Raw genomic sequence first — 24055 nt, 5'->3', positions numbered from 1 at the left:
AATATCAGTGAAATTTCACCATAGCACAGAAAAAAAGCAAATAAAAATAATAAAAAGGAATATAAATATAAAATCAAATAACTTATACAAATATATATATATTAATACATTTTACATAAAAAAAAACAGGTTACACTTTATTTTAAAGGCCCACTGAAGTGCCTTGAAGAGCGCAGCATTATTCAACGCGCTGACGTAATTCTCATTGAAACAGGAAGACAGGGTGGGACATATCGAACAGCCAATAGCTTGGTAAACCCAGTCTCCTAATCTCAAAAAATATAGCATTCTGTACAGAATTCAAATGGGTCAGATACGTTTTGTGGTCTACATCGCTTTTAGCTGCAGCTTCAGCGTCTATGATGTAGGATTGGGATGCTTTAGATTCTAGAGAGCATTTGATTGGACAGAAAATCTGATGAGAAGCTGAAGTGCAGAGTGATGTCATCAAATCATTTATCCATATTGGCAGAAGTGAGATTGTGTAAATTTTGAATGCTTATATCTTCTAAATGTGAATTTTGTCATTGTTTTGGAGCACTCTAATAGATAATAGTAAGGCTAACATATACTATTGATTTCATGGGGACTTCCAGGTATCATTGTTTCAGTGTAACTATATACTTAGGTACTGAGTAATACTAATTAACATGTACTTGCTAGATGGTTAGGGTTAGGAATAGGGTTTGTTGCAATTGTAATGTAATTATGCATAATTTTCTGTTATTACTAAAGTAAGAACATGCAACATATGAAGGGAATAAAATAAAAAAATCAAAGTGTAGTGTTGTAAAATTCGTATTTTGTATTGAAGTAAAATTCGTAAATATTCAAGAAAACAGTCAAGAAATAAAGATCGAATTAAAAGAGCAGTGTATTGTTTTATCTTTTTGTTGTCAATATCATGGTTTCAATAACATGCAGCAGGTCTTTTAGCTTTCACTGTAAACAGAGCCATCAATAAAATTTGTGAGACAGTGTAAGTGTCAGTTTTGACAACAGGGGAAATGTTTATTAGAATGGCTTCCATATTGCTACATGTTTAGCCGCATAATCTCTAGCACAACAAACCCTTATATCCTACTTCCTGAAAAGCCCAGACACAGCTTTATCAAGAATTCAGAGGAAGAGTGTATGGCTGTCTCCCATTCCACCGGCACAGTGCTGCTATCTCTACACGGAGGTCTGTGTTGGGAGGTGACCTTATCTGGTCGCACACCAGACATAGCTAGGGGTTAAGAGGTTTGGATAACAACTACTTGTTAATGTAGTGACATAATTAGTGTGAGACAGAGGCTGCAGTTGCTCCCACAAGCCCTGGGGTCAAGGGGCCATCCATACATTACGGTCCACAGAACACACTACTTAGCTGCAGCTTAACAAGTATAGACACAACATGACGCCTCTACCGATAGCAGTTTACTAATGATGACATTTTCAGGACAATACAGCATCCCAGGTTGCTAATTTTAGATGAATCAAGAATTGCTCAAATCAAACAGGTTAAACTGTTGCCATGCACGTCTTTTGTTTAAAGCTGCAAAATGACAAAATTGATAAACAATGCATGTGTTTACATGCATAGTTACAATTGAGCTACAAGTACATTTTGTGTATGTCTCCGTCTTCATGTCTTTATCAATGTATACAGCGTACATTTGTGATTGAAAGAAACAACACTGAATAATTAAATAAACGATGATAATTGTGGTTAGTACGAACTGTAATAAATTAGAACTGTATGTTTGCATGCGCTTTAAAATATTTAATTCAGACTAAAACAATAATTCTTCACTTTTAATGTTTGATTGAGACTAAAAGACCTAGACAATTTGATTTGTCCAAGGACAGATTTTGTTCATTTGATCCAAGTCAAGGTTGAGTAAGAATGCAGCTCTGTGAAAGGGCACAGTGTTCCAGTGAGGTAACGGTTCATTCGCTTAGAGTGGCTTCTTAGGGACAACGAGTCAATTTTTTGCAGACGCAGCACAGAGAGAACTGTGACGCAGACAGACATGGCTCAAGAGCTGGGCCAATCAAACTCCATTCACTACTCGCACACTGGTGACCTCTGGCCTTTCAGGTCGATTGTTGTTCTCATCCACTCACACCATCCAAGCGGAGGTTCACGTGTGGAGACAGAATCAAGATTACAATATGATTAACCGCCAAAACCAGCGCCAAGCGAGCCTTCCAAGAGCCCACATCCGTTTCATTAACCCACTCACTCCTCTCCCTGCACTATAAATGATTAAAGATGTGTATGAATGTATAAATAGCAAAGGAACAGGAAGCAGGGGCGTCTGTGTGCCTGGACTCAGTAGAGAAAGGGCTCGCTAATAACTGCATATCCTGACCCACGGGATCTCATTTATTCCTCTCACGTTCGCCCCCGATAAAACTCTTCTTTTGCTAACTTGTCCTTTCTGTGCTGGGAAATCGGTATGTGATATTACCGTGATGTTAGCCTATGCCCTCTGCTGTCTGCGTAACAGCGACTTTGAATCATCCAGCAGGCAAACCGCTGGCTTAAATGTGGAGTGGACATAGGATTCCGGCCAGTATAGCTGGCCGCTGAGGAGAGAGGACACTCGAAGTGCACTAAGCTGTGCCGCACGGCTCATCTGGATGTCTCGACTGTAATTACAGCTTTAGAGAGAGAGAGATCCAAGAGTCAAGCACACTCCAAAAGATCAGGCTGACGATGCACCCTTCAGTCTTTTGTTAAATCTCTCCCCTCTGCCCTCGCTGTGACCCTGCCTCCAAAAACAACTGAACATTTCAAGAGTGAAGGCCTGTTCGCACCAACACAAATGTTTGGCATGACAATTCAGATATTCGCATGCAATTTGTCTGTTTAGACTAGTGCAGAAAAAAAAATAACGCAAGATGGGCTGAATTTAAGTACAAATTTACTCTCTTATTATACAGCCATAATAATAATGACAAAATATTGACTAACACCATAAAAAAGTTTTGTTAATGCTGTCTCAAAATTGTAAGTTTAGTCAACTTGAAATGTGAGGTTGTACTAAGTGACAACTTGAATATTTCAGTTGACAAAACTTAAAAATGAAGGCAGAACGGACACTTAATTTTTTTAAGTTGAAGCAACATTTTTTTTAAACTGAAATTGCACAGACCTACAAACACAGTAAACCTGTTTTTCTTTAAAAATACGTTTTTCCATGAATCATGCAGCCTTATTAGAATAACTCTTCATAAAAAAAATCCTTCACATTGACGTCATGCAAATATGTTTGTGTCTTTCTGAACAGGTGCATTAACATCCCTTTATTCCAAATGAAATATTTGTCGCACTGAATTTTCACACCGAACATTCATGAGGTAGGATGAAAAGACACAATAAAGACTGAATGAAAAGCAGATATTGCATTGGATAGCTCGTGTTCATTCTTGGACAGATGTGGAGGTCAGGAGGGGTTGGGATGTTTGTTTGTCTTGCAAACCTGTAGAAAGAGTGTGAGAGACAGCGAGTGAGAGGAGAAAAAAAGAGGGGACTGTAACCGGCTTTGAAGTGTGTGACTCAAGCTGAATCACAAACAAACAACAAGAAGAGGAAACTAAGTAAGACCACCAAAAGGCAGAGTACAGACCACCTTGGGGCCCAGAGCAATACTGCTTCTGACTGAGCTGCCCACTGGGCCACCCACACCTCTGCAGACGGGCCCGCTCCTCCCTCCCGCTCTGGCACTGCTGTTGCCTGCTGGATCTCAGCCAGAACCAGACGGCTCCAGCCATCGGCCCAGTCTCTGATGCAGCACTCCAGGAATAACAGTGCGCTGGCATACTGAGACCACCACAGCGGCGGCACAGAGAGCGGGAAATTACTTTCAAATCTGTTTTACAAATTGTAAATAAAAAATTTACGTTTTCTGAAGAACACGTGTGTTGCCGCAATGCTAGGGTGGTCTGCATGGTTAATAAGGGTTGATGTGGTTACAACGGTATTAAGGGTGGTTGCTAGGGCCTTGCTAGGCGGTTGCTAACTGGCGTTAGTCAAAAAAAAAGAAATCACCCCCAAGTTTCACAAATGGCTCGGGTCCCTCCGTTAATTTAACTCTGTTTAAATCCCGAAATCACAAAAGTATAGCATCTTCTTAATAACCTGCATTATTTAAGGAACCAAATGTAATTAAATAAAAAGATTATTAAACCTTGTGGACAGCATACAAAAACACATACAATGGGACTATTATAGTCTGATTCACAGTACTATTAATTAACTAATTAACTGTGTTTGAATAGTTATCGAACTGAATTGGTCAGCACTGAATGAAGTTGTTTAATGAATCAACATTAAAGGGATATTGAGGTGCTAGAGCAATCACCAGTAATAACAACCCCCTCTGACTTTAAGCATTACAATTTTTTTTTTAAATGGAGTATAGTACTATGTGCTTTCTGCAGCACAATTTCTTGGTGTGTACACTACAGTACGCCTTTCATATTAACACTATTCAAATTCACATGAAGGAATAGGACTTTTTTTTTTTTTTTTTTTTTTTACAACACTTGAGGAGAATTATGTATACAGCTGCGTTTCCAATGCTCAGAGAGGAATTTGTCGGCTGGTCGTACCTCACGAGAGCCCTTGACCACAGTGACAGCCCAAGTCTGACTGGACCACCATCGCTAGGACAGAATCCAGCAAGTATGCACATTAAGTCTTCAGCATTCTGAACATAGCGTCTTAAGATGTACATCAATTGAGCACTGTGTTCCTTAATGACTGGGTGGCGGCGTGGGTTACAAAGTTCTAAGAAGAACAAGCTATTTTTTATCCCCTGTCCCACTATGTTCTTTTGGCAGGTCTGTTATCTCTCCTTCACACGGCCTGATTGCTAAGCGACGGTTGTGCCTAAAATTGTGCCTTGTGCTGCTGTAACACAATAAGGCCGTCGAGTCCTGGACGCACAGTGCACAGAAAGGACAAAGAAGACTGTGCTATCAAAGAACCGCCGCACTCCAGCTTGTAAAGTAGGAGATAGCTTACGGCTAGACAGCAAAACATAGTAGGCAGAGGTAACCAGTTTAACAGAACCCTCATGGGAGCTAATCTCAGAGAGCCTGATGTTATCAGACAGCCATGAAGCATGGGGAAGAAGGGAGAGCACCTCTTTCACAGTGGTGCAGGGCTTCGGGAAGAGAAAGAAGGGGGTGAGGAGTGTTGACAGAGGTGTACGTGCATGTGTTTGTTTAAATGGAGAGCTGGGAGTCACAAAAAAGATCCCCGCCCACATAAAATTGGCAAACTGCAGCAAACGCATTAGCACTGACAATGAAGGTAGTTCTATAGATAAGAGGACATTAAGATACTTGATTATGACAGACAAAAGATGACAGATTGCTGAGTGAATGCATTAGAGGTGTAAAGTATAGGTGCTCAACAAAGGTAGTTTTATTTACAGTGTGTACTCGGGACATTTAGCCTGTGAGTCACAGGCTGATAGTTTCTCCCATGTCTCCAGAGTGTCTCAGACTGAAGGAATGAAGACAAGAGGTGAAATGCAAACGCACACCTACATCCCTGAAACATCCGGGACAGTAAGGCTCCAACGGCTCAAATACAGCATGGCAATGTCATCATGTCTAATTCAGACAATAAATGGCTGTTTTTTCCCCTGTAGCTTTCACACTGCCAGTATTTGGGAACTGCATTTACTTCCTGCTTCTGATGACACAGAAAAAAATCGCATTATTCATGCAATCTATCTAGAGCCATCTAGTCACCCCTGAGCTGTGTATCTAAATGCCATTTCAGATGCAGCTTCTGCAGTGTAATGATGGATTTTTTTATACTGATTTCAGTTGATTTGTAACAGCTCCATAGCGTCTTAGTATTCTAATTTAATTTGTTGATTAAATGTAAAAAATGTACATAAGATGATGCATACATCCAATAAGGTTATAAATAATTGCCATTATGAAGGTAAAAAACAATCCTGTGGAAATTCACGTAAGAGGGCAAATATCACACATTAATAGGAAAGTTAATTTCTGTCTCTACTGAACTAACCTCTGCACAGAATATGAAGAATTTAAAAAAGATTTGTGAATCAACTGTCAGGCCATGCAATGTACCATCACAAAAATACACTATATCGTCTATATACACTACATCACAATATGTCGTCTCATTAGTGACAAAATACCAGAAAATATTAAGTTCTTTTTTTTTGTCAATATTTATATACTTTAGTAATATCAAAGATGGTGATCTTCATAAAACTGGAAGGTCTTATTACATTTGACATGACAAAGTTCAGTCGAGGTTCAAATTCATCCATCAGATTAGGGATGTCAATTTACATAAATTCCCATAATCGATCATTGTTTAAATTAACCAATTAATCGATTAATCATTAACCATAACTTCTTAAATCTGAAGATTTACGCATATATTATTCATCTCCTTGATACGATACAATTGGTTTTAAATAATATTGTGCCACAAATGTTGTCGATCGAGTTTTAACTTCTACTGGACCTGGAATTTTCCCTTAATACTCCTCAATAACAACTCCTCACACATTCCTTGAGCTGGTCTGCACACAACTCTGCCCAATGCAATGCAGACGGGACAGGTGAGAGACTTCAGAGACAGCGGCTTCACTTTCAAGTGTATGAGCATCTCGCCACATCTGCACAGCAGAACGAGGGCCAAAAGAGAGAATCGCCATCAACTGAGCGGCGAGGAAGGATGTTTGCATTTGGGATGGGCGGCCCTTTCTGAGGTATGGCGGGACAGGAAATGGGGCAGCACAGTAGGGAGAGTTCAGTCAGGAACAACCAGATGCAACATCAATGAATGAACCCACCATCTGCTTCTATTAATACACGAGAATGGCATAAAGAGAGATGGGTGGGGGAGAGAACACAGACCTGCTCCAGAAGTCTGTTTGATTTTAGACCTTGACTATTGAGTGAGACAATCTAGCATGAAATGCTGGTAAAATGGGTTGAGGGTGTTCGTGCACCTTGAACTGGCCTCAAATAGTCTTGTGTAGCATTTTTTTCACTTTAAGGCCTGTTCACACCAAGGGTCAGATGTACTAACAGCTTGCGCCAGTGCAAACCCTCTTTTAACGTTAAAAAAACTACTGTCAGGATTTACTAAAGACACGCAGTGAAAAATTAGCACTGAAAAGGCGTAACACATTTCATTTTGTGGCAGACCTTATTGCTTATTGTGGGAGTTTCCCTTTCAGACGCAAAATGTATGGGAGGAGAGTATTTAAATGAATCACGCAAGGTGATTTAGTAAGGTTTGTCCATGTCAATTTACCGGTGTTTGCGTCAAATGATCCGGCTGCGTCTGTGTTCTTTAATGTGCGTCGTCAGTAGATCACGCGCAGAACTTTCCACTCCCATCTGCACTTTTTTGGAATTGTGTAATCTCTCGCTAATTTGCCCTGTTTAGTAAATAATAATAATAATAATAATAATAAACTTCATTTTCTATAGCGCCTTTAAAAGTAGCATCTCAAAGCGCTTCACAAGAATAGAAACATGATAAAACATACAATTATACAAAAATGCATTAATTACAGAAAAATAAATAAAACACCAATTAAAAACATTTTATGAAATGTTTGATTAATAATAATAATAATATGGCAATTACGAACAATTATGTAAAAGCTAAACTAAACAAATAAGTTTTAAGGGATGATTTAAAAATACTAAGGGATTCAGCTTGCCTAATCTCAACTGGCAGATAATTCCAAAGTTTCGGAGCATTCGAAGAAAAAGCCCTATCACCCATGGATTTTAAATGAGTAAGCGGAACAATTAAAAGGCCAGCTTCCGAGGAAATTTAATTAGTATCAAATATCACCCCCAATAAAAAAAAAAAAATGTTTAATTGAAGTGTAGAACCATCTACACTTAAAGTTGGAGACTCAGCCTTACGTAGCTGGTGTGGTGAACCAATGAGCATTACCTCCGTCTTGTCACTGTTTAGACATAGAACATTTCTAGACATCCATTTTTTAATCTCAGAAATACATAGAAAAGCGTGTAAAAAGCATAGTAAATCTGGCCCCAAGAGCGATAACTATACTGATACCAATAAAGATGTAGTTCTAAAAAGCGTTCTACCTTCAATCAAAAAGAACTGTATGAATATATGAATGCTACCGATACGGATCTGAATTCTGTGATGCAGCCTGAATTATATGACACCATGTTCATTCGTTGGTAAGAAGAGAACTGGCCCCAATGAGACTGAGCCTGGTTTCTCCCAATGTATTTTTTATCATTCTTTCACCTGATGGAGATGGTACCTTGTCACTGTTGCCTCTGGCTTGCTTAGTTGGGGACAGTCTTAACATTTAACATCTGAACGTACTGACGTTGTTGTATGAGAACTGAATTGAGCTGGGCGATTACATCATTTAGCTATTTTTTTTGAAGAACTGCTTTATAGATCTGGGCCAGATTTACTAAACAGGGCAAATTATCATGAGAGAGCAATCCCATAAAAGTGCCGATGGGAGTGGAATCCACCTGTCACTCAAAAGTGGACGCACCCTTAATTTTGCAGAACTTTAAATATTAATCAACTAAACGGGTGAGTTATAAAAAAATTCACCCCCCTCACATAGAGAACCAGGCTGTAAACATGTTTTTTTTCTGCTGTAAAGTTGGGCATTTTAACATGGGGGAGATACAGATTTGACTCACTTCTGCAGCCAGCCTCAAGCGGCCAGTCGACGAATTGCAGTTTAATTCACTTCCGTGTTGGTTTCAAGAGAGAGACAGGGAGGTTGCCGCTTGATCTGAACGTACTGACGTTGTTGTGCGAGAACTGAATTGAGCTGGGCGATTACATTTTGCTATTTTTTTTTAAGCTTTATAGATCTGGGCCAGATTTACTAAACAGGGCAAATTATCATGAGAGAGCAATCCCATAAAAGTGCCGATGGGAGTGGAAAGTTCTGTGCGTGATCTACTGACGATGCACAAATTAAATAACACAGACGCAAATTAGCGTCTGGTTTCAGACAAAATGTTTTGGAGCGGTAAATAATGGTGCAAATACCACTAAATTGACAAACCTGAGTAGTCAAGTCAAGTCACCTTCATTTATTTGGCACTTTTAACAATATTGACTGTTTCAAAGGAGCTCTACAGTGATAATAGGAAATTAAAATAACAGAGATTGTTTTGGCTTTACAGCAGCTCTAGAATAAAGTTATATTCCAGCTAAAGTTAGTTTTGATCGATTCACTTCCCATGCAAAGATCATTATTAACTTAGGGGCTGCTTACACGACGCTTCCAAGTAGCCATGTGAACTGGAACTATTTTGACAACGTTTTATCTGTATAGAGGTAAAGGGAAGGAGAAGGGGGCCTTCACAGGGGAGAGACTAGTTGACACTTCAGGACTGCGTTGTCGTCATGTCCAGGCGCAGGTCCTTCATCAGATCTGGATACGGCCTAGATCCGGCGGACTGTGATAAACCTCTGGATAAACAGAGAGACTAATATTAGCGTAGACGCCATTCTTCTTATAATGTACCAAGTACATCAGGATAGGATTTATGGGAAGTGTTCCTGGTTCCGCTTGACCTAATCTATGCAGCCTTACATTGAATTGTAGAAGTTTATAATGTGTTATGTGTATGCTAGGTCAAAAAGATGTGTTTTTAGTCTAGATTTGAACTGACAGTTCTGCTTCCCGGACAACGGTAGGAAGACTGTTCCAAAGTTTTGGTGCTAAATAGGAAAATAATCTACAAACAGCAGTCGATTTTGATATTCTAGGTATTATAAACTGGCCGGAATGTTGAGATTGCAAGAGACGTGAAGGCCTATAATGTGTTAAGAGGTCGCTCAAGTACTGCGGAGCTAAACCATTTAGTGCTTTGTAAGTAATCAGCAATATTAAAAAATGTATACAATGTTTAAAGCTAGGGTAGGTAATCCTGTTCAGAAATTTTTTTTTTTATACTGGGTGAAATGGTCCTCCATTCTGATAGTAGTCAATACATTATGTGTTCAGAAAAGGGAATGAAAAAAATCTGACCTCTGTAGCAGCTGTAGGACAGTAAAAACTCTGACCAATCACTGCCATTCGGTGCGAATGTAAAGAACCAATCAGATGCCTTCATGTCTCGTGCCCGAGCACCACTGCGTGCACAGCAGTGATGCGCGGGTCAATGTATAAACAACCCGCACCCGACCGACGTTTTCAACTAACCCGCCCGCAACTCGGACCGCAAAAAAAAAGAAAGAAAATATTGTACTTGACCCGCTTCCTGACCCGCGTTTTTTAAAGTAGCTATAGTAAATGCTCATCGCGTCATGGGCCATAGACGGAGGAACTAGGGGTGCGCATTTTTCAGAATGCTGTATGATAGAGCCTAGTGTTTTGTAATAAAGGCTTGATTTATTCATTTATTTTGTTTCATTTTCTTAACAATTAAGATGCTGCATTTGTTTATCCAGTCTAATCGAAGTGTGCGTCTCTCCACTGACTTTCCCAACAAAAATCCCGCCCCCTCTCAAAAAAATCCCAATGCTAACAGTAGCTTCTCTGTCGGTGTAAGCCAGTTGCAGTTACAGGTCGTAGGTACATGCAGCTGACTCCAAATGTGGATGCGTGTTCATGTTTGTGGGGGGGGCGTAGCTTTGGACGGAGCACTGACAGGAGGGGGCGGAGCTTAGAAGAGGTGCCACTTTCAAATCTGGCTAGCTCTCCAACATTACCTACCCTAGCTTTAATAGGGAGCCAATGCAGTGTTGACAGAACCGGGCTAATATGGTCATACTTCCTGATTCTGGTAAGAACTCGAGCTCCTGTGTTTTGGACCAGCTGGAGTTTGTTTATTAAGCGTCCAGGGCAACCACTCATAAGAGCATTACAATAATCTAGCCTTGATGTCATGAACGCATGAACTAATTGTTCCACATTTGAGAGCATATGATGTAATTTAGATATATTTTCAAGATGTAAGATACTAGGGTTTTAAAAAATACGGTTTTACAGAAAGAAACGTGACTTTCAAATGAAAGATTGGTATCAAAGAGCACACCCAGGTTCCTAACCGACGACGATGGCTTGACAGTAAAGCTTCTTCCTCTTCTGTAGGTCTTTTATGGCGACCATAGTAAATCACCTTGCTTGATTCATTTAAATACTCTCCTCCCATAAATTTTGCGTCTGAAATGGAAACTCCAACCACTGCATGCAATAAGGTCAGCCGCAAAAAATATTGTGTCCACGCCTTTTCAGCACAAATTTTTCCAAAATTTCCAAAGGAGGGGTTTGTGCAAGCGCAAGCTGTTTGCCTTAAATCTGGCCATAAATTAACTAATTTTATAATTGATTATCTTTTCATCTGTTGTCACTATGAAGCTGCTTTGGAACAATCTGTATTGTATAAAGCGCAATAAATAAAGGTGACTTGACTTTACATCTGATGAACACTTTACCATTCCATGAGGTCACAGGAGAGGAGTTGTGAATGTCAGTGAAAAGCGACGCAACTGACGCTGGTAGGTCACATGACAGTGACAACATGGCAGATGTAGAACGTCAGAATGTCATTACTAGTTCAGCTTAGAAGCTTAAAGGGATAGTTCACTCAAAAATTTAAATTCGGTTTAAAATTTAAATTTAAATCCTCATTTACTCACCCTCAAATTGTTTCAAACTATTATGAATTTCTTTCATCTGCTGAACACAAAGAAAGGTTATTTTGAAGAAAGGATAACCAGGCTGCGTTGGGGCACCATTGACTTATAGGGAAAAAAAATACTTTGGAAGTCAATGGTGCCCCAGAACTGTTCAGTTTTTTAACATTCTTCAACATATCTTCCTTTGTGTTCAACAGAACAAAGAAATCTATACAGGTTGGAACAACCTGATGGTGAGTAAATGATGACAGAATTTTCATTTTTGGGTGAACTATCCCTTTAAAATATCCTGAAGAAATTGATTAGGTGGTTCAGCGGTCTAATTGGGGTTCACTCTAAAAAATGCTGGGCTGTTTCAACCCAACTTTGGGTCAAATATGGACAAACCCAGCTGAGTGTTGGAGCTAAAGTCTACAAGAACTGGATTGGATGCCTCTGTTCTAATGAGTAAACACAGTGGAAATGATTTGTTGTTTTGCAAGTCCTGTAGAATATTTACCCCATAACTTCATTAAAGCTCATCTCCACATGAATCATATTGATATGTACCACAAAAGGAACAGAAAAACACATTCAGGAACACACACAATGGACTCTTTGCTCTTTCATGGCATCAGCAGCTTTTATCCTCACTGTCACTGTGTTAAGTGCACTGACAAAAAGATAAACACTTGAAATCACTCTGTACTCTCAAAACTGCTGGTGGCCTATCACCTTTTCTTCACCCTACTGTCATGTATTGTATAAGTGCATCTTTAAGGAGATGAAAGAGGAGGGGAGAGTCATGTGGAGGTCATCATTTATGACAGTGCGCACGCATCTTCGCTTAAAGCCTGTTTGAGTAGATCACAATGTAGTACAGCTTTTGTTTGGGTCTCTCTTAAGGTGTTTTATCATGGAGTGTAATAGGGGCTCTGTGTGTGGCGAGAAAGTAGAAAGGCTTTCTTCTTTCTTTGTACAAACAAAATGTGCACTGTGCAGCATTGACTCACCTTTATGAATCTGATAACACATACCAGACATGAAGACGAGCAGTCTGTTCTTCAATGATGCACAACAGACACTTTAATTTTTCAAAGTCATTTCATGGTTCATGCTATCAAATTTTCTGTGATCTGTGCATACAGACAATAAGGAAGTTGTGGTTGCATACATACTTCTGTATTGAAAATACAAGAAGAATTGCATTAAGATTACCAGAAATGATAGCAGCAAATATAAGGATTCTAGTTCCTCAAAATCTCAAAGACTCATTGACCTGCTCAGAAAATGTTGCTTACGATGAACTCTGCTTGTGAGGTCTACATTTATCTCTTGGAAGCAAACGGATCTCTGAATCACAGCTACTGCTGAGTAACAACACTCAAGTATGCTGCATGTTAAACAAGTATGGAAAAAATGCAAACCTAGAATAAAAACAAAAGCAAAAAACTACATAGAAAATGAAAGTAAAATTTGCTTTTCAAATAAACATAGTTTACTGGCCCTCATTTGCATTTCCATTCTATTCATAACACGCACGTTTAAGATCGGTCACATGACATGATTTAACCTGTTAAACTCAATTTTGGAAAGCTCTGACATGTACTATTGTTCCCTGCAACATTTAACAAAAACTATCAAAATGGCAGTGGTAAAATGTAGTTCAGCATTTATTTAGTAATATTTCTGTTTAAAAATTCCTATAATTGACTATTGTTAATGTCTTAATAATGCAAGAATAATCTGAAAATAAATGACGTACTATTAGGTCTTGCTCAAAACTAGCTTTATTAATAAGGCATTTGCATAACGACTGGACTCTTACCTGTTGTATTTTGTTTGGTATATTGTTTACCGCCAATTATAACATGGCGAGAAGGCAGAATTAAGGGTGTTAACATTCATGCAAACGTCATTTTTTGAATCTCAACTGCTCCTGTACCCTTAAATATCTCCAGTTGTGTTGCATGAAAGAAAGATCTGGAATGACATGACGGTAGTACATAATGACAACTTTTTTTTAGGTTGAACTATCCCTTTAATTCAAGCTTTGCAACAAAACCACATCACCACTGTCATTTACTGAAACATGCTCCTAGACAGTTGCGTAAAGACTGTGGAAGAGCCAATGAGTATCTGGAGTATTTCACGTCAAGCTGCTCAACCCTGCGTTTCCTAACTGCGCAACAGTATAGACGCAACTCTGACGTCCATCAGCCGTGGAACACTCCAAGAGAGCGGGAGGTAATGTCATCATTTCTCAGCGGAGTAAATATGAGGGACAGAACAGAGGCTCCCCGACAAGCCTTCACACAGGAAAGCTGCAACAGGAAGAGCGTGTATCTTACGCTCGAGCGGAGCGGTTTGGCCACAGTACCCTCCCTAGGGTCAACAGAGGAGGGGCTCATGCTGACAAAAGCTCAATCCCATTTTTTCACTTCACACACCACTTCCTGGAGCCCTGAGCACTGAGTTAGGCTATTTTAGTGCTGCTTAAGCAAATACATTTAGGTCCTGCCAACAACTCCATTCCATCTATAGGGTCCAGGCCAGACTTAGCTCATTTCAAAAGAATTTGATTTCAAACTCACGGTTCCTCACATTAACACATACTGTGATCTCAGTAAGTGTCTAGACACTTAAAATGTATAAATGCAATTCCATGAGATAAAACATCCAACCAAATGGCATCGGCAAACTAACATTTGAGACATCTTTGCAACTGGGTCAATGACAAATAAGATTGTTATTTAGACAAATAAGCCCAAGTTGAAGAAATATGTTTAAAATGCACACTCTAAGAAATGTAACTGTAGTATTACAGTTGGTTATATATGGTTTTGAAAAACCTTTATACCTTTTTTTAGGAAAAGATTGCATTTAAAAATGTCATGTTGTGTAATCATCAAGTAATTAATGAATTTTCCTTGAACCTCTTTTAACATCTTCAATCATTATTTTCCACATTTACACAAGGTAATACGTATTTTGTAACAATTATCATGATGTATTAATTCAGAAATTTCATTACGATTTTTGAGGGGTTGTACTACTTTTACAACGTGAACTAACCTTATCATGTCCAAAAAGCGCAAAATATCTGATATCTCATTGAACTTATGACAAAGGTAATTGGGGTCCTTTCTACAATGTTTTTCCTGTTTTGTTTCTGCATGTTGGTTGCATTTTATTTTTGTACATAAACGTTTTTCAAATATGTACACTATTTAAACAAAACAGCTACACTGCTTTTCTTAAAACAATTAATTATTTTATCTTTTTAATGTTTAAATTTTTTGTTAGAAAAATGTTACCACCCTAGCAAGTTATGCTTGAATGTTACAATTGTGGCACTTGCTGTAATGTAATTCAATGATACACAACTTTTTTGTTCAAATACTTTTTGGTGCCATTGTACATGACCAATCTCTAAGCCCTGCCTTACAAGCACATGCCGTACAATGCTTTTATTTCCTTTATATATATACAAAAAAAAACATCAAATGCTCCCTGGCCATTAGAAACAAAAGTGCATATGTTGCCATCCATCTTTGCATGTAAACTTTATTTATTCTCAGTATCTCTATGCAAGCACATAAATCCCTCAGCAAAGAGACACAGTAAAAGAGCAAAGTAAAGATTTGTAAATGCGCAGGCAGTGTGTGCGTATGTACGAAAGCACAATGCCTCATAACGTAAGCGAAAGCAGCCCGGGATCAAGAAATTGTACAGCTTTGGGTGTGTTCCTGAAACTGCTCCATCAAGGATGTGTGACAAGGTTGTTAAGTCACCTTTTACCTTCCTTCTATTTAAAAATATTCTCGGTTGCATTCAGAATAGCAGCTTACATTCATGACAAAAAATAAATAAATCGTCACCATAATAACAGTTGTGCACAGTCATTCCATCGCCTGAGATTTAGCAAAGTTTCTGCTAACAACATAATTTGTGCATGCTGCAAGTATGACTATTGTATGCCAAACTGCATTAAAAAGGCAAACAAGCATCAGTCTGCTTAGTATTCTCAATCTGTGCGTGAGTGATTTGTATGCATGACGTCACATTTCCATGCAAATCTATGTTTAGTCTCCAGCTATGTGCCAGGAACATCAAGAATACTGACGTAATAAAGCAAAGTAAAATTTAAATGTCCTAAAATCCCCCTGATTTTCTTCTTTGTTCTATTTCAATCAACCCACCCATATTCTTACAACTATTTTGCTGTTTCTCAGGAAACAATTATGACAACCAAACAGTGAAGACATTATGAGACTTTGGTGGAATTGACAGCAGGCATGAGACAGACTGCAGAAAAAGCACAGTGATGGTATGAGCCAGGAATGTGAGGTGCAGTTCCACACACACACACACACACACACACACACACACACACACACACACACACACGCACGCATGCATGCACACACATTTTTACAGTAAAAAGGTACGTCCTTATCTCTGAAACATGGTGTCACATGTACTGTGAGATTATATGCTCTTGTTATCTTTTAGACGGCGACAGTCTCTTATGCACACCCACAAAGAAAGAAAAATCACAAATGTTTAATATCTATATCTCAATCGGTTCTCCAAGACAGCAATGACGTTATGGGGGCCAAGCCTCTTGTAGTAAAAGACCATAGGCCTACTAATCTCACATGTGTCTCCAGTGTTTTAGGAGAAATGTAAACATTATAACAAACTTGGCTCAAATTTGCCAACTTAATAAAATATGCAATCATAAAGTCAAAGATGTCAGATGATAACAATTCTAGTGAATTTCTGCTAAGACTCAATTATCTGAGTGAACTATAGAGCAGGGATGAGCAACTTCGGTCCTGGAGGGTCACTGTCCTGTTCAGCTCCAACCATGAAAAACTCAACTGGCGTAACTTTCTAGTAATCCTGAAGACATTGAGATTAGCTTGTCCGGGTGTCTTTGATTTGGGTTGGAGCTAAACTCTGCAGAACAGTGCCTCTCCAGGGCCCATCTCTGCTATATAGGATTTAATTAAAAAAAAAATTATAACTCTGTAATTGTCATGTGCGTCAGTAATGTTCAAATTTTCAAAAGGTACGTAAATAAAATATAATTGAGAATGCCATCATGCATGGCTCAACAATAACTGTCACATATTTAAACTGGCCCATCCATCAATCAATCAATCAATCATTTAAGGAATATTTTACATTAAACCTATTTTTTCATGACAAAAACAAGACATATAACAAATGACACAAAAATGTGTAATTGTCAAAACAGCTAGAAATTAAATGAAAATACAACTCCATTAAGCTATAAATTCAAACTACAGTATAATTTTGGAAAGCAATGGCATATTGTGATTTGTTCAATATGTTTTAAATGCTGCTTTCAAAACTATCATAAGTCAATCTTCTAATAAAAAAAAAAACTCTATGTGAGTCAGTTAGATACCCTTTGTGACATTTAAATCAGCAGAACAACAATATTCGATATATCACATACAATTAAAAATTTAAGTTCAAGGCATATGACCATTGTGACAATGCAGCACTGGCCCGATAGAGCAGGTGACAGTTCAGTCAATTTGCCCAAAACTCTCTCACGCTCGCTCCGGACGTCCTTATCATTGAGAGCTGCATTATATCTCCTGACTTGGGAGTAATATATTTTCTTCTGGGCATGGCTTCTGACACAAGCAAACTTTCCATGCAGTTATTTCCACATAACAATCAATCTCTTTCATATACTACGTACGCACTAAAAACCAGTTGTCATCTGGTCTGTTACTGTACACAAGGAAACAAGAGTAACATGTCTCATCCAGGGCCATAACCATAATAGACATTGAAGGGGACAAGTCCCCACCAATAATCCAAATTGACCCCCTCAATATTTGACATTATTAATGCAGCTCTGCTCTTGTGTTGTTAAGATGACAAAAAAATTGTAAGGTTACATTTTTAGGGTGGTTTGCCCTTGCAGTCTGGAACATCCTGATATTGCTTCTTTTTTGTTGTTGTATAAATCTTTTTTTTTTTTACTTTAAAGTTTTATTGTTTGTGTAGTAGCATTTGGTCAACAGGAACAGGAATTGGAAATTGGAAACATTTTGCGATATACAGTAAATTGTAAATAACTGGCAATAATATCCAGTGGTCCGGAAAGTTTTCACATTTAATTTTTTGTAAGCTTCTTTTTTTTTTTTTGGCCTTTTATACCTTTATTAGATAGGATAGTGCAAATGAAGCAGAAAGCAACAGAGGGAGAGAGAAGGGAGCAGGACAGGTAAAGGACCACGAGCCAGCACTTGAACTTGGGTCGCCTGAAGCACAGCTGCAGCACATGTAGGAGTGCTGCCCACAAGGCTATGCTTTCAACAAATTTCACAGTTTTAACTGAAGGGGGACATTAGAGCAATTCGTGTTTCACAGACGCACTTTGCGATTTTAATCCTGTCCGAATCTGCCAAGTCTGTGTTTCTGTCATACAACCTCAGTAAAAATTTCAGAGCCAATCACCTACTGTTTTTTCTGCAAAATCAACAGTCCTCTAATCTAATCCCGTCTGAATGCGAATGTCTGTGATTGCTGATGTTGTATCATCAATACAACTGATACAACAACTGATTATTTCAATGCTTCTCCTCATGTTTTTGAGCTACCTGAGCTGTTTGTGCACCAATCGTCGGCATGCTTTCATTAAGTTTCCATATGGGTGGTTTCCAACGAAAAAAATAACATTTAAGATTAATAAATAGAGCCAAATCGCAGAAATTGCGAAGACTGCCCATTTTAATATCAGTGTCAGGTAAGAGTACTTTGGATTTCTCTGCTCATTAATGCAAGTTTATTATAAACAGTCACTGCTATAAACTTGTGAAGTTTACTTAAATGTTTTTTTTTATGATAAATTAAAATCATATCAACAATTAAATAATAATAATAAATTAAAAGAAATATCTGTGACGCACACACAGCACATGACCTTCTGAAAAGCCCACATCTAGAAAACACACACTCCCACCTCTGTAATAAACACAGAAATGTAAGTCCAGACCGAATAGGTACATGAAATCACAGACATCAAGTGATAAGAACTATTACTCATTTGGAAAACTAGTCGGACCGTCTGAATAGGGCTATTAACAAAACCATTTTGGGAATATTATACATATAATTAAGAGTGATTGTGTCAATTTCTAACATAAAAATATGGTAACATCACACCTATTTTAGGAAACACAGGGATATAATGAAAAGCAAAACCTTCCAAATGGAGATGAGTGGCAAAACATCCAATATCTGTGAGAAACTTGCACAACAAACTGAATCACCCTGTACTGCATTTTTTAGATTTCTACGTGACTCATTGAGAAAAGTCCCTGATGCAGGTGAAAACTGTTTTTCTAGGGGGAAAGAGAGAGAAAAATATAAGGATGACCTCACTGTGGCATAATCAAAAGTGTGCCTCACTAAATTCACCCAAAAATGTAAATTCTGCCATTATTTAACACTCACGTAGTTCCAAACCTGTATGAGTTTCTTTTTCTCTGCTGAACACAAAAGAAGATATTTTGAAGAATGTTGTCAACCAGAAAGTTTACGATAGCCATTGACTTCCATAGTATTTTTTTTTCTACTATAGAAGTCAATGGCTACCGTCAACTGTTTGGGTACCAAAATTCAAAAATGTCTTCATTTGTGTTCAACAGAAGAAACTCAAACAAGTTTGGAACGACATAAAGGTGAATAATTGATGGCAGAATTTTCAGTTTTGGGTGAATTATCACTTTAGTGAGGCGCACTTTTGATTATGCCACAGTGAGTGTGTGTTCAGAGGCATAAAGCTCTCGCCTGAATGACTGCACACTGTCCCTGCTGGCCAGAAATAGAGAGAGAAAGAGAGAGGACAGAGTATGTACAAGGAAGAGATTTCAATCCGTGTGTGTGTGTGTGTGTGTGTGTGTGTGTGTGTCAGGGTCAGGCTGACCTCAGCGGGTAGGAAGAGGTAGCACGGGGAAAGCAAGCTGTTGATGGTTGATGAGAAGGCACCTGACCAGAAAACACATTCCTGTACAGTTTGTCACCTCCTTAGTGCAGTACAAAGAACACACAAACAATTGCATACGTAAGGTTATATATCAGGAAACCTAATGCACATGAACTTGCACGGTGCATGTACTTTTACAATTGACTGTTATATTCATATAAAGCCAGCATTTTGCACGAATGTGCATCTTAAAGCAAACGAGAGCATACATTTTGTGGTCATCAACAAATTTTTCTAAAATATTTTATGTTTTATATTTTCATTTGCAATTTTTGTTGTCTTACATCAAATCTCGGTTTTAAACGAACCTTAATTAAAATTTGAAGTCCTATATGCAAAACATTTCATATGAACAATGTATTTAATGGTATTACTTCATAAAAAAAAAAAAAGAGTATGGCCTTACATTACTTCATAAAAGTAGAGGTAATGTGAATATAGTAGTGTGTTGAGGACGTGTTTGTTCCTGCAAACAATCTACCTCTAAGTGTTATATATTTTTCAAATTATATTTTATATACATATATATTATGTTTTAAACCATTTTGCACACATAATAACATATTATTGCTAAGGGTTTGAATGAGAGTTTCAGAATATCTGATTTGTTAAAAGAAACAATCAATTTTGAAAACAGTGGTTAGTTGCAGGTCAGTATGCACACTTTGCACAGTTATTAAAATTATGTTTGATAATTTTTTTATATAATCGGCTCATCATAACATATAAATGGATTATACTGAATTCTATGCAATTTATCTAAATTAATAACAAAAATAAAATTAAAAACACTATATTCTACAACTAACTGTAAATTCATGGGAAAAATGGAGGTCTGCTAGAGATTACATAAAAAAATGTCCAATATCGACTGATAATATGTTATATATCTTCCAACCCAAATGATGTAGACTTCTTTCATGTTGTTACTTGCAATATTGTTTCTCGCACACTAATGCTCTACACACTGTGAATCTCTGGCCTCTGTGCACAGCTGCAATCTTGAGAAGGCTGCAGAAACGTCAGAGTTAATGCTTAACTGGAATCCAGGCGTTGGGTGTCAGTTCAGTTCAGTTCCTCCCTTGATTCTTGGAAGTGATAGCACCGTTTCTAACAAACTGAAATTGAAAGATTTCTCTGAACAGGTGGAAAAGGATAAGCCTATACCTGAAGGAAAATAAAAACAGTGCCTGCAGGGCCAAGGACAAGAGGGGAGCAGCTTGGTGTTGTTGAGCAATAACATGTTCGTTAAATAGAGGAAAAGCAAAGGGGACATTTCAGAGAAATGGTTGTCTAAAGAGGATGTGATTGTAGTGCATTCAGGCTGAGCAAATGAAAACAGAACTGAACTGAAAACCCAGAAAAGGATGACTCTGTTAAGATGGCGCAAGTGCAGCAGGGTCAAATGTAAAAACCAGGGCCATGTGCATGCAAATCAAATACAAAGATGATAAAATCAGACAACAAACTTATTCTGTACTCACACGCGTCCTTACCGACTCAATTTGTTTTCCATTAGGGTCGTGCGGACGGGGGTCAACCGCATTGCTCTGGTGGGAGGACAGGACAAGGTAGGAGTGAGTGTATGTTTGTAAATGTGTGTGAGCGACCGCGGGTCCTGCTGTGGTCTGGAGGCCGTTCTCTTGACCTGCAGGTGGAATGTGCAATCTCAGTGTTAATACGACCCCTAGAGAGACAGCACGGCGTCAGGCGGCTCATGAAAGGTCCCTCCTCTCTCTCTCTCTTGTTCATTTTTAATGTTCCTCCCTCCCTCTCTCTTTTTTTTTTTACAAGAAAACCTTGGAAAGACAAGGCAAGCAGCCTTATCAATCAGTCTGTGCTTGTTTAGAATCAGCAAACCATTGGAAAAGCTCTAGAGCTCACAGCTCTAGAATCTCATATGCAGTGTGCACTGTCCATGCAGCCTTATACATCACTGACTAAAGGTTTTTGCCAAAAACAAAAGCTGCAAGACACAAATGTGCATTAAGCATCAACACTCCCGGGTTCAATACAACTTAAGCTCAATCAATAGCATTTGTAGCACAATGTTGATTACTACAAAGAAAACTGTAGACTCTTTTTTGTTACAACAATTAAACTAATTAAAACGAGGGAACGAATTATTAAAGTGTGGCTGATTTAACTAAAATGAACAAATGACTAAAACATGGCCATATATTAACAAATCATTGGGAGAGAATCCTTAATTTGTGGCCGTGATATCTATTTTTTTATTCCACATGTCATGCACTGATGAGCTCCATAGTCACCCACATTTTTGCTTTTTTTTTTTTAAAGTGGAAATTCAGTTCGCAAGAAATGCTTACAATTGAGCTTAAACCTTTATGCCTTTAACTGCATTTTAAATTAGGTCAAATGAGTGATGAGTGATATATGTCCCTCACCCACTCTGGGACCCTCTGAGAATGTACATCATGTGCACTCATAAATATTAATGAGTCTGATAAGATAACGATTCATATCAATGGCAGATATGGTTCATGTAAACACAGGGAGTTCTAAGAAAAGTTTTGTGTATTTTTCCAACACACACATGGGCAGACAATGCGTTGGAAGCACAAATAGCACAAGCATTTGAACCAAGTCAGCTGTAAGTTGTTCATAAGCTTTGCTGCTTTTTTAAAGAAGAGAAACACGCATGTGTTTGTAACCCAGAGGTCTGTGTCCTAATGATCTTAATGTGCATGTTAGGAGACAAGGTTTATCCGACAGGAAAAGCAGTGTCTAAACTGCCTGTGATGCACACAGACTAAACATACACAACTGCACACATGCAACAGCACATTACACCCACATGACTATTCTCAGCACTGATGGGAAGCTCCTTTGAAATCGCAGAATGTTAAGCTTAAACGTACTCATAATTTAAAGTGGTTCATAGCCAACCATAGCCAATTTAAAGTGGTTCATGCGAACGCTTCGGGTGTGCAGTGTGTGAGTCCCGATTTTCGCCTCTTCTTTCGCGTTATAAACACGCAGCGCAACAGACTATATGCTTCTTAAATTAAAAAGACTACATTTTTACTTAAAGGGGGTGATGAACTGAGAAATCGAAATTTCCTTGAGCTTTTGAAATAAGAGGTCATCATCATACTATAAGAATATCCTGTAAGTTTCAGAACTGAAAACTTCCTTGTTAGTCCAATAAAAGCTTTTACACCAGGCCCAGCGAACGACAGGTTTCTCAAAGTGGGATCTATGACGTCAAAGCGTATCAAACACCGCTTCCGCAGAAAAAGATCAACGCCTACTTCAACACTTCCTGTTTAGCCTCGCCCACCAATTCACGCATTACATGAAACTCATAATAGGCAAAACTGTTATCCAATCATAGCAGTGAGCGTTTACTTCCAAGTCTTCAATCGCAATTTCAGGAGCTAGGCTCAAAACCAGGGTAAAAAATAGTTATTAATTTTGATGTTTTTGAATGTAAAAACCAATGTCATAAGTTGACCTCAGACAACACAACAATATAAAAAAAAATAAAAAGCCAGTTCATGACCCCTTTAAATGTATTGTACTGCCGATTTTTATAAAGAATAACGAAGTTCAGAGTCAAAGCCCTAATACATACTGGGAACTATATTCTCAGAAGGCGAAGCACTGCTACTTGGGCAGAGTGATTAGCGCAATACTCTGAGCGAAATTTCTGCTCCTCACCATGGGGCTTCTCAGGTGCTGCGAGCAAATCACTCCGCAGAAGTAGCAGTGCTTCGCCTTCTGAGAATATAGTTCCCAGTATGTATACGGTTAGAAGATGGCTGTGTCTCATGTGACCTTGTTATTTGTACACGCTGTGACTATAAAAATCACAACATGTAAATAGGAAAATGTTGGTGTTATTTTGTCACTTATTGGGAGCAGTATGCTAGCTGGAGCCATTTACCTCCAGTCTTTGTGCTAAGCTAGGCTAGCGGTGGGTGCGTTAGACAGAGTTACGGCAAGCACGGAGATGAAAAGGGTATTAATGGACTATCTAACTCTAAAGTCACAAAAAGTCGGTGTGTTCCTTTAATGTTACATTTTATTTAATTAAGTATTTGCTTTTTATAAATTCACAAACACCCTGCAGTTCCCTCATAAACCCCCATTTGGGAAACCCTTATGTAGATGAACCTGATTAACTTAGGCAGCGGGTGCAATACAAGATTAAAATAACAACGATATAATGCGTTTTAAGTGTGCATGAAAGCAGAAAGGAGAGAGAGCTTAACTTGTATGAAACCGGCATATTTAACGGTCATTAGACTGTGGGGTTGAGAGGGCCGGTAAAGCTGCCTCCGTCTACTTTCAAACACATCAATAATCTCTGCCCAGCGACAACCACTGCCGCTGCAATTAAACTC

The 24055-nt window shown here is 38.5% G+C and overlaps 1 protein-coding gene across 7 annotated transcripts in view; it reads right to left on the bottom strand.

The window, feature by feature from the left end:
- The window catches only part of gng12b (guanine nucleotide binding protein (G protein), gamma 12b), a 54764-nt gene that overhangs the window by 5328 nt on the left and 25381 nt on the right, over nucleotides 1–24055 (bottom strand). The window contains exon 1 of one of the 7 annotated variants that reach the window (XM_079627364.1): nucleotides 21182–21213. The exons of 5 other annotated variants lie outside the window; for them this stretch is intronic. The gene's annotated coding sequence lies outside the window, so the exon portion shown is untranslated. Of the gene's footprint in view, nucleotides 1–19625; nucleotides 19719–21181; nucleotides 21214–24055 lie in introns of those variants that run through there. One more of the 7 variants, XM_079627363.1, reaches the window with a different exon arrangement.

The sequence above is a fragment of the Phoxinus phoxinus genome, assembly GCF_949152265.1.
Source record: "Phoxinus phoxinus genome assembly, chromosome: 11".
Lineage (NCBI taxonomy): Eukaryota > Metazoa > Chordata > Actinopteri > Cypriniformes > Leuciscidae > Phoxinus > Phoxinus phoxinus.
Note: the sequence above shows the minus strand (reverse complement) of the source record. Positions and strands in the feature narration are given on the sequence as shown.